Source organism: Musca autumnalis, unplaced genomic scaffold (genome assembly GCF_047663935.1).
Source record: "Musca autumnalis isolate F117 unplaced genomic scaffold, ASM4766393v1 scaffold_5, whole genome shotgun sequence".
NCBI lineage: Eukaryota > Metazoa > Arthropoda > Insecta > Diptera > Muscidae > Musca > Musca autumnalis.
The window spans coordinates 98,240,746-98,251,189 of NW_027412088.1; the positions used below are offsets into that span (position 1 = coordinate 98,240,746).

The window sequence follows — 10,444 nt, forward strand, 5'->3', positions numbered from 1 at the left end:
AACAGTGATGAACGCGAGAATGCAGACTATGTACTACTAAAAGATAAGAATAATAAATACACTTGAAAATATTTAAGTTATTTGTTGTTAGGTTGTTTTTTTTTAAGAAAACGAAGTTATTCATTATAATTTTTTTGTATATCTTCATTGTAATGTAATGTTCTGAAGATTTGTACATTACATTCCCGCCGATTTTTCTTCCAAAGAAAAGCCAAAGAAACATTCAAAAGTTGTCGAGATATGGTGCGAAATATACAAAATTACGGAAATTTTTGATATGCTATGCACTTAGAGGCAATAAGTGCAGTTTTTCGAGAGGATTATATCTCCAAATATTTTCTTCATGTTCTTATCTTCAAGTTTGATTCAGAGGTACAAACAAGATTCGAATTGGTTTCAGAGATATTGCCACGATTTGTTTTAAAAAGTCAATATTTAGCCGTATTTAGATGAAGCCATTTTTTTTAATTTCATTTTTGTTATTTTTTTTTATTATTTTATTTTATTTTTTTTTATGTTATATATTTTCATTTTCATTAAAACGACCAAATATTCGCAAAGAGGACTTACAAAACGCTTCAACATGCCACGCTCCTTAATCCAATCTCTTATCAAAAGGCACAACCTCCCAAGTAACACGACCATTTTTCCACATAAAAAACAAGATAAGCAAAAAATTTTAAAACTCATTAAAATAAGAGAATGAACGGGGGACAGCTTTAGAAAGCTTTCACACGATAATAATATACCGGTTAGTACATTGTTTTTTCATGCCAAAAAAAAAAACCAAATTACAAGCTACAATTTAGAAAGGAGATCATCTATTAATGACTCTCAGTACCAATTAAAAGAAAGTTTGAAAGATTCCGAAGAATTTGATATTCGAGTATAATAATATAAAGTCATTTCTGTTTAGTTTTAATTAAAAAACATTGTTAATTAAATTAAACATTGTTAATTAATTAGTTTTAATTAAAAAACATTGGTTGACAAAGGCCGAGAATGGATTTGCTCGTTTTATAGACAGAGGACAGACAGATGAAAAATTTCCACTTGTTGTTGGTACACGTTATAATATACCATTTCTATTAGGCAAACCCGGCACGGGTCATAATATACAAGGCGCAATCTATGAAGTGGACAAATCAATGTTTGCCAATCTGGATATATTATCGTTATGATCGTGAAATACAAAAGATAAATACAACGGAAAGTAAAGAGTATGTTAGAAGAAAGAAGGGGGATTTTGAAATGTGTATATTTTTTATGTTGAGAATGTTTTTCCTTATTGCAGGTCTGTGCCTTGCTGGATATATTTGATACGTAAATTCCCAGCAAAATTATTGGAAAAGGAACATTTGACCTCATATCATAATACGCCGGCTAAACCCAATAGAGAAAGGTCTGAACGTGATGTGAATATAAAAGCAATTGATGATTTGAATTACTGATAAAGATGCATGTCTACATACATATATACAGATGTAGATATGGGTAATGTTAATAGATGTAAAATAATTGGTATCTACATTTGCTTAGCAAACTATTTCATATACGATTTATCATAGAGGGGGTTCGGTTAGGTTAAATGATGCGTAGCTGTCGTAGTAGACAGCTTCTACAAGCTGTTCATCCTAATGAATACTGAAAAGTGAGGTAGAATAGAATAGGTCTTATCTTTCCTTTTTGTACTGATTCCAATGCGTACTTCCCGAGATATGGACATCTGAAAATACGAAAATTCACTTGTTTTAAGGCCGACTAATTAGTGAAAATTTACAATCAAAAACATTCCCTAGATATGCACCTGTCTATAGGATAAAAACTTAGAAATTAGAAACCCTACTTAGAAAAAAATTACAATTAAAATAATAGGCTGACTTCATAAATGCAGTATGATGCGTCAAATGACATCGTCGCGACTTCATAAATGCAGCATGTCTTTTTATTGACATCGTCGCGACTTCATAAATGTCACGCGACACATCACACTGCGCAGCAATTGTCGAATTTGTGTGTTTCCAAGTGGACTGCACACCAATTGACATTTCTTTAGTACTGTTATGCCAACTGACTGACTGACTGATTTGCAAAGAAAACTGGAAAAATACATAAGAAATGGTGGATTTGTGGTAATTATTCAATACTAGCAAAATGCCCGCTACTTCGTATGCGGAAAAGGAATAATATACAAATAAACAATATTTAGTATGGAGAACACTGAAAATTTTGATGTATTAATGCCTATTTGAATTGATATTTAATTTCTTTCAAGTACTGCTCGTACACGTTTTGTTCGAATTTCAAAAAAAAAACTCTACACTTCAACAGCGGCCTACATTTTAAATTCCAGTCCATGTTTTATTAGAACCGTATGGGTATTTTGAAAATTTCATCCACATTTTCCAACCGAATTTCGGAATTTGTGATAGCAAAATGTAGAAAACCAGTATTCAGAAGATGTTACCCTATATAACAGTTAATTTTTGAGACATTTTATTTTAGGTCTTTTTTCTCAGGATGTAAAAACCTTCTTGTAAAGCATTAGCCGCATAAATCTACCTTTTCAAATGAACTTACTATAACGTTCAGAATAGACAACAAAGATAAAAACAATTTTGTTGAAAAGGTACGTATTCAGTACAATTTTTAAAATCCACGACCTTAACTCAAATGTTACAGTTTTAGTTCTACTTGTTCACCCAATGTCAATGGTATTACATGTAGAAACCTTTCATACATTTAAAAGCGGATTTAAATAAACATTCTGATCCAATCTCATAACAAATTTCATTTATCGATTCACCCAATACCATTGCTTCAATATTTAGTATTATTTAATACTTCTAGTATACTTATTGTACGACCCTCTCTAACAATGAAACTGACAAATCAATAATATATCAGAATTTCACTTCTATTCCTTTGCCCAATACCAAATACACCCAACGTCAAATTTAATAGCATTTAGTACATTTCGTATCCAGCCCTCAGCCTAATTTTAGAATTTGTGTGCATTTCAAAAAATCCGTATCTAAACACCAACACAATCCCTCATACAACAATTCGAAATTGCACCTACATATGTATGTATATCCCTTCATGCAACACCAAACTGGTACCAAATTTAGTACTTATAGTAGGTATAAGTTTCAAAAATAACTTCCTTTTATCCAAAACAATATCCCAACAGCGATTTAGTATTTTTCGTATACATTAGTACGAATTTCCAAAAATTCCTCTCTATTTCCACTCTAAACGTCAACTGCTATACTAATACCGAATTTCACAATTTCAGCTCTACCCCTTTACACAATAACAATTAGGATCAAATTCTGTGCCATTTAGTAATTTTCGTATACTTATTGTACGTATATCCACAACCACATACATATCTAAACCAAACCCGTTCGTTGGTATTGATATGGTTACGAAGTTTTTCGGCAAATCACACACACGCGACCCGAACGCAAAGTAAGAGAGCAAATGTTTTGATTTTTTTACTTCAGTTTTGTACTGAATGTCATGCAAGCAGGTTGATGCCGCTTTATTTGTTTTTTTTTTTTTGGGTACACTGAAAAGATTTTGCAGTTGTACAGCAAATATTTGGAGGGAAGAATTTGAAAATGATTTTTTTGGTTTGTATTAATATTTTTAATGACGCAGAATGCCTCGTCTGCAATGCAACAATAAAATATGTATATCCATCTTACCTTAGGCGTCATTATAACACGCATACAAAATATCATTTAATGACGGGAAATGTGCGAAAAAAAATAATATGAGTGGATAATTTTCACTGTGAGGTAGAAATCGATGTTGTTTAACAATTTTTATTTTTTTATCTAAGTTTACCCGAATTTCGTTAATTTTATTTTATTATATTTAAGTTAAGAACCTAATGTACAAATATAAAAGAGAACGAAATCGCCATCATTAATCAACTCTTAGCAATCGCAGTTTTAATAAAAGAAACTGAAGTGGATACTTTTGACTGTGATTCACTGTATATTATTTTTAATTTTAGTCATACAGAGCGAACGCGCCAACAATATATTTTTTCTATTTGAAAATTTTGCCTTTTTAGGCGAAGATCATTTTTAGTATTAATTTATTAATCGAGCTTTTTTATGATCTATAATGCAAATGAAAAAGGAAAGCCAACGATTCGAACCCACACACCCACCACTATGTTTGGCTCTGAACGCTAACACGCCGTGACAACTTTTTTCCTGTGTTTTTCATTTCATACTCAATATGAAAATCATCACCCTGTTCTGTAAGTTTAAGTTTACCCACACATAAACAATTTAAGCGCTCGCTCTTCTTGGTCGGCTATGATCTAAACCATAAATATAATAAAATAAAATTAACGAAATTCGAGTAAATTTAGATAAAAAAATAAAAATTGTTAAACAACATCGATTTCTACCTCACAGTGAAAATTATTTTTATTATTTTTATTTCTATTATTTTTATTTGTTAAATTTTCTTTAAGCTGGCATATTATTTTTTTCGCACATTTCCCGTCATTAAATGATATTTTGTATGCGTATTATAATGACGCCTAAGGTAAGATGGATATAAATTTTTTATTGTTGCATTGCAGACGAGGCATTCTACGTCATTAAAAATATTAATACAAAACAAAAAATCATTTTCAAATTCTTCCCTCCACATATTTGCTGTACAACTGCAAAATCTTTTCAGTGTACCCAAAAAAAAAAAAACAAATAAAGCGACATCAACGTGCTTGCATGACATTCAGTACAAGACTGAAGTAAAAAAATCAAAACATTTGCTCTCTTACTTTGCGTTCGGGTCGCGTGTGTGTGATTTGCCGAAAAACTTCGTAACCATATCAATACCAACGAACGGGTTTGATCTAAACCCTACACACCAACAGCGGCTATAATACCAAATTTCCGAATTTCACCATTATTCATAATACCATTAATACTTTTCGTATGAAAGTACGAATTTCAATAACTATCTCCAACAGTAATTGTGAATTTCAGGATTCCACCTCTATCCGTCCACCCAAATTTAAATCGTACCAAATTTAGTACCATTTAGTACTTTTCGTACCCATAAGTACGAATTTAACTCGAAATTTCAGGATTCCAGCTCTATTCGTTCACCCAAATATAAATTGTACCAAATTTAGTACCATTTAGTACTTTCCGTACCCATAAGTACGAATTTCCAAGACTAAGTCAATCCTACAGTCCAACAGTAATCTTAATTCCAAATTTGAAGATTCCAGCTCTATTCGTTCCCCAAAATCCAAATTGTACCAATTTTAGTACTTATCGTACACATAAGTACGAATTTCCAAAACTTCCTCAATACTACACTCCAACAGTAACCTTAACTCGAAATTTCAGGATTCCAGCTGTATCCGTCCACCTAAATATAAATTGCACCAAATTTAGTACTTTCCGTACCCAGAAGTACGAATTTCCAAAACTACCTCAATCCTACACTCCATAAGTAAGCTTAATTATAAATTTCAGGATTCCAGATCTATCTGTTCACCCAAATCCAAAATGTACCAAATTTAGTACTTTTCGTAACCATAAGTACGAATTTCCAAAACTTCCTCAATCCCACACTCCAACAGTAACCTTAACTCGAAATTTTAGGATTCCAACTCTATCCCTTCACTCAAATATAAATTGTACCAAATTTAGTACTTTCCCTACTCATAAGTACGAATTTCCAAAACTACCTCAATCAGTACACTCCATCAGTAATCTTAATTCCAAATTTCAGGATACTTTCCGTACCCATAAGTACGAATTTCCAAGACTAAGTCAATCCTACAGTCCAACAGTAATCTTAGTTCCAAATTTCAGAATCCCAGCTCCATTCGTTCCCCCAAATCCAAATTGTACCAAATTTAGTACTTTTCGTAACCATAAGTACGAATTTCCAAAACTTCCTCAATCCCACACTCCAACAGTAACCTTAACTCGAAATTTTAGGATTCCAACTCTATCCCTTCACTCAAATATAAATTGTATCAAATTCAGTACTTTCCCTACCCATAAGTACGAATTTCCAAAACTACCTCAATCAGTACACTCCATCAGTAATCTTAATTCCAAATTTCAGCACTATCCGTTCACCCAGCTCTATCCGTTCACCCAAATCCAAATTGCGTACCATTTAGTACGTTTCGTACCCCCTAAGTACGCATTTCCAAAACTTGATCAATCCTACACCCCAATAGTAATCTTAAATCAAAATTTCAGGATTCCAGCTCCATCCGTTCAAGTAAATCTAAATAGTACCAACTTAGTACAATTTAGTACTTTCCGTACCCATAAGTACGAATTTCCAAGACTAACTCAATCCTACTCTCCAAAAGTAATAAAATCTCCCAAATATAAATTGTACCAAATTTAGTACATTTAGTACTTTCCGTTCTCATAAGTATGAATTTCCAAAACTATCTCAATCCCACACTCAATCAGTAACCTTAATACGAAATTTCAGGTTTCCAACTCTATCCGTTCAACTAAATTTAAATTGTACCAAATTTAGTACCATTTAGTACTTTCCGTACCCATGTATCAATTTTCAAGACTAACTCAACCCTACACTCCAAAAGTAATTAAATTCCAAATTTCAGGATTCCAGCTCTATCCGCTCTCCCAAATATAAATTGTACCAAATTTAGTACATTTAGTACTTTCCGTTCTCATAAGTATGAATTTCCAAAACTATCTCAATCCCACACTCAATCAGTAACCTTAATTCGAAATTTCAGGTTTCCAACTCTATCCGTTCAAGTAAATCTAAATAGTACCAAACTTAGTACAATTTAGTACTTTCCGTACCCATAAGTACGAATTTCCAAGACTAACTCAATCCTACACTCCAAAAGTAATAAAATTCCAAATTTCAGGATTCCAGCTCTATCCGTTCTCCCAAATATAAATTGTACCAAATTTAGTACATTTAGTACTTTCCATTCCCATAAGTATGAATTTCCAAAACTATCTCAATTCCACACTCAATCAGTAACCTTACTTCGAAATTTCAGGTTTCCAACTCTATCCGTTCAACTAATTTTAAATTGTACCAAATTTAGTACTTTCCGTACCTATAAGTATCAATTTTCAAGACTAACTCAATCCTACACTCCAAAAGTAATTAAATTCCAAATTTCAGGATTCCAGCTCTAGTACATTTAGTACTTTCCGTTCTCATAAGTATGAATTTCCAAAACTATCTCAATCCCACACTCAATCAGTAACCTTAATTCGAAATTTCAGGATTCCAACTCTATCCGTTCAACTAAATTTAAATTGTACCAAATTTAGTACCATTTAGTACTTTCCGTACCCATAAGTATCAATTTTCAAGACTAACTCAACCCTACACTCCAAAAGTAATTAAATTCCAAATTTCAGGATTCCAGCTCTATCCGTTCACCCAAATCCAATTTGTACCAAATTTAGTACCGTTTACTACTTTTCGTACCCATAAGTAAGAATTTCCAAAACTACCTCAATCCTTCGCTCCATCAGTAATTTTAATTCCAAATTTCAGGTTTCCATGTCTATCTAAATCCAAATTGTACCAAATTTGGTACCATTTAGTACTTTTCGTACACATAAGTATGAATTTCCAAAAGTACACCCATATTTCAATAGTACGCTTCAACGGTAATCTAAATTCCAAATTTCATGTTTTCAGCTCTATCCGTTCACCCAAATCAAAATTGTACCAAATTTAGTACCATTTAGTACTACTCGTACACATAAGTACGAACTTCAAAAATAATTTTCTTATATCAACACCACTTCCCAACCTTGATTTCCATACCAAATATGAAGATTGTAGCTATATCCGCTCAAAATATACAATTGGTACCAAATTTAGTAACTTTTCGTACACTTATAAGTCGAATTTCCAAAAACCCTTTGGTACATCTTTCTAAATCTCCATCAGTTACCCTCATTCCAAATTTCAGAATTCTAGCTCTTGCCGTTTGCATAATACAAAGGGTACCATATTTAGTACCTTTTAGTACTTTTTGTACACTTCTAGGTCGAATTTCCAAAAACCCAGCCTTATCTCACCCCTACACACCGACAGCAACCCACAGTCAAAATTTCAGCTTTCTAGCTTCAGCGATTTCGTCTGGGCGATGATATGTCAGTCACTCACTCACTCACTAAAGGCCTGCGTACATAAGCTGCTTTGCCTGATTGCCTTGCTTACCTGCTTCATTTCTGACGTAATAAAAATAATAGAATAAAGACGAAATTTCGACCTGGGTTGCCATCAGTTTGGAAATTGGGTCGGCCTTCTTTGTTCTTTTATTTTTTTATTGAAGCAGCAAAGCAAGGCAATCAGGCAAAGCAGCTTATGTACGCAGGCCTTTAAGCTCTTTTATATATATAGATAATAAATTTATTTTCAAAAAACTGAATTTTACAAAAAGTAAAGCAATGTGTGCGTTCATTAATGCAGCAAAATGACGTCTCTTTTTTGACAATGTCAGTGCTGCCACACATATTTACTTCCATCTTTTTATGATATTGTCATTTTTTTGCAATGTAAATACTGCATTTATGAAGTCAGCCTATTTTTCATGCCAAGACCATCTTACACCAGCAGCCACAGTAATGATAAGACACCAACTTACCCCATCCACACCATAAATGATACTAACGTGTACTTCGAGCCTTTCATACTTCTCTCCACAAACCCCACTACTTCATTTTATGCTGTTTCTACCCATTTGCCTTTGATGTAGGCACGTTGCGCAGGCCTTAATTTAGGGTTCATCAACCAAGGTTTTTAATAGAAAGATAGACTGATCAGTCTAGTCTTTCCTGTCACCGTATGCAGACGGTCTAATACCTATGTTTTAGGACATTCATTGAGCTATGAATGATTTAGGCCTAGCTCCTATGTTTGGCTTTTAAAGTTCTTGCTGAGTACACATTTTTCACAGTTGTCATATAGTATAGACCCCACGTTAGGTGATCAACCTCTATACGAGAAAGATCAATATAGGATCACGTTTAAGTATACGCTCAATAAAACTTTATTTAGCCGGAATAGTCAGCCAAACTTAATGTCGTCTTTCACATATTAACTTTTTTATCTTTTACAATTTCCTACGCTAGTGGAAGGTAAACTTTTATAAATAATGTTATCCTCTTGATAAATCGTATAGGTCATCTGAAAATACCTACTTCCAGTTTACCGAAGTTACAACACCCACCCATTTTTAATTTACTGGAAATACTTCTTTCTTCTGGTAATAGTAAATTGCATTGCCTTCTATTTCAGCTACTTGGACAGCGACAAAAATGACATGTATGAAGACGAGGAAGCCCCCAAAATGTAAAGATTGTTGTTTTTTTATTGTTATTACTAGAATATAAGAAAGTCTTTGTGGAACAATTATGAGTATATAAAAATTAAAATCGTGTATTTTTTGGGAGTATGTAAATGATTGCTTTCCATATGAAATACATTTCAAAAATGCAAAAGTGTATCAATTGCATTTAAAATATTGATTCATTTTCAAACAGAAATTCGCTACTTGGCCAAATGCAGTCGTATTTCATGCTCTCTCGTAGCAATTGACATAACAAATCTTTGCCATTCATTCATCGATCACTGTGAAAATTATTTAGCAAAGCACTTTTTTCTTCATATTTTTTATTACAAACAAAAACTTCTTGCAGTTCTGGAACAGACCTAATTGCTCATGTCACAGAGATGGAAATGCATGATTATTGAGAAATAATGCCATGTTCATACCAGTACTTTGATTACGTTGTTCGCTCTCACAATTACGTATACGACTTAACCCGTTCATAGGACGTGGTACAAACTTCATACCAACATAGTTCATATCTTCATAATTCATAGAAAAAGGAGAAGCTGTTTCAATGTTTTGTTTTAGAAATCAAAGAAGCACATGTTTATTAGGGCTTTTTTTAAATTTTAACAAAATACCTCACATATTAACAAACGTTGTATCGCCTCTACAAGCGGGGATTTACTGCGCGGCTTATCGTTCGAACTTGGAGGAGGTTACATATCAATTATATGAAGAATTCTTCTTCATAAGTCTTTCTGGGAAATGTTTTTTTTCCGAATGATATATTTTTTTCTCAAAAAATATATGTCCCTAATGTAAATCGAAATAGAAATAAATGTATAAAATGTCATATCCCAGCAAAAAGTTTGCATCCGCGGATGCAGTTAAATCACTAGAACAATTGCCGCTGGAGTACATCTTTTCCTATGAATTCACCTATGAATTTTACAAGAGAGCGCGCAGCTAGGATGCACTCCATTTTCCTTCCACGGCACACAGCTAGGATGCACTCCATTTTCGATCCAGATCACAGCCTTTGATGTAGTGTTTTCGATTGAATTTAAATGCAGTCTAAATATGCTATAGAAT

General features: G+C 33.0%; 1 pseudogene; it reads left to right on the top strand.

Annotated features, from left to right (window-relative positions):
- The first annotated feature begins 583 nt into the window (after positions 1 to 583).
- LOC141386702 (putative gamma-glutamylcyclotransferase CG2811) lies at positions 584 to 9,434 on the top strand (annotated as a pseudogene).
- Positions 9,435 to 10,444: the final 1,010 nt, after the last annotated feature.